At 36.9% G+C, this 800-nt stretch overlaps 1 non-coding gene across 1 annotated transcript; it reads right to left on the reverse strand.

The window, feature by feature from the left end:
• Positions 1 to 269: 269 nt before the first annotated feature.
• LOC121988204 lies at positions 270 to 379 on the reverse strand. Its single transcript, XR_006113941.1, has one exon. It is a non-coding gene; the product is annotated as a small nucleolar RNA R71 (small nucleolar RNA).
• Positions 380 to 800: the final 421 nt, after the last annotated feature.

The raw sequence follows: 800 nt of genomic DNA on the forward strand, positions 1-800 counted from the left end.
AGCCAACTCTCATTCATATGGTACGACAATCTCAGTTTAGTCGATCTCATTTAGAAGATCCAAATATATATTTAGCAAACTTATGGGAGATATGTGGCACCCTCAAACAAAATGAAGCTTCTGTTGATGCAATATGTCTAATGTTATTTCCATTTTCATTAAGAGATAAGGCCAACTTGTAGCTTATATCACTTCCTCTAGAATGCATATCTATATGGGATCAATGTGAGTTAAGGTTTCCTGGCAAATTCTATCCCTCGAGCAAGACAACCCATATGAGATACTTGATTACCAACTTCATGCAAAAGGATGAGGAATCTTTGTTTAAGTTTTGGGATTGTTTCAAGAGCTTGCTTCAATAGTGCCCCCACCATGGGTTTGAAAGATGATTGATTATCCATATATTCTACAATGGAGTATCATATCCCATTAAGGTATCGTTGGAGTCAACTGCTGGAGGAGCTATCATGAATAAGACTCTAGAAGAGGTCGACAGGATAATATAAAGTGTGACCTTCAACCACCACCAATGGGCCAATGAAAGAAACACTCCAACCTAAACTCTAGGAATTCATCAAGTGAGCCAAGTGGATTTGATGGTAGCCAGATTAGATGCAATGAGCAAGAAGCTTGATATAATGAATCTAAATACTTCAAATGCCCTAGTTGCCTCTTGTAAAATTTGTGGAAATTTTAGGCATGATGGGGAGAATTATTCAGCATTGACATCTATGAAAGGGAATCAAGTGGAGCATATTGATACAATTAACAACTTCAATCAAAAATTGAATAATCCCTAT

Source organism: Zingiber officinale, chromosome 5B, assembly GCF_018446385.1.
Source record: "Zingiber officinale cultivar Zhangliang chromosome 5B, Zo_v1.1, whole genome shotgun sequence".
Classification (NCBI taxonomy): domain Eukaryota; kingdom Viridiplantae; phylum Streptophyta; class Magnoliopsida; order Zingiberales; family Zingiberaceae; genus Zingiber; species Zingiber officinale.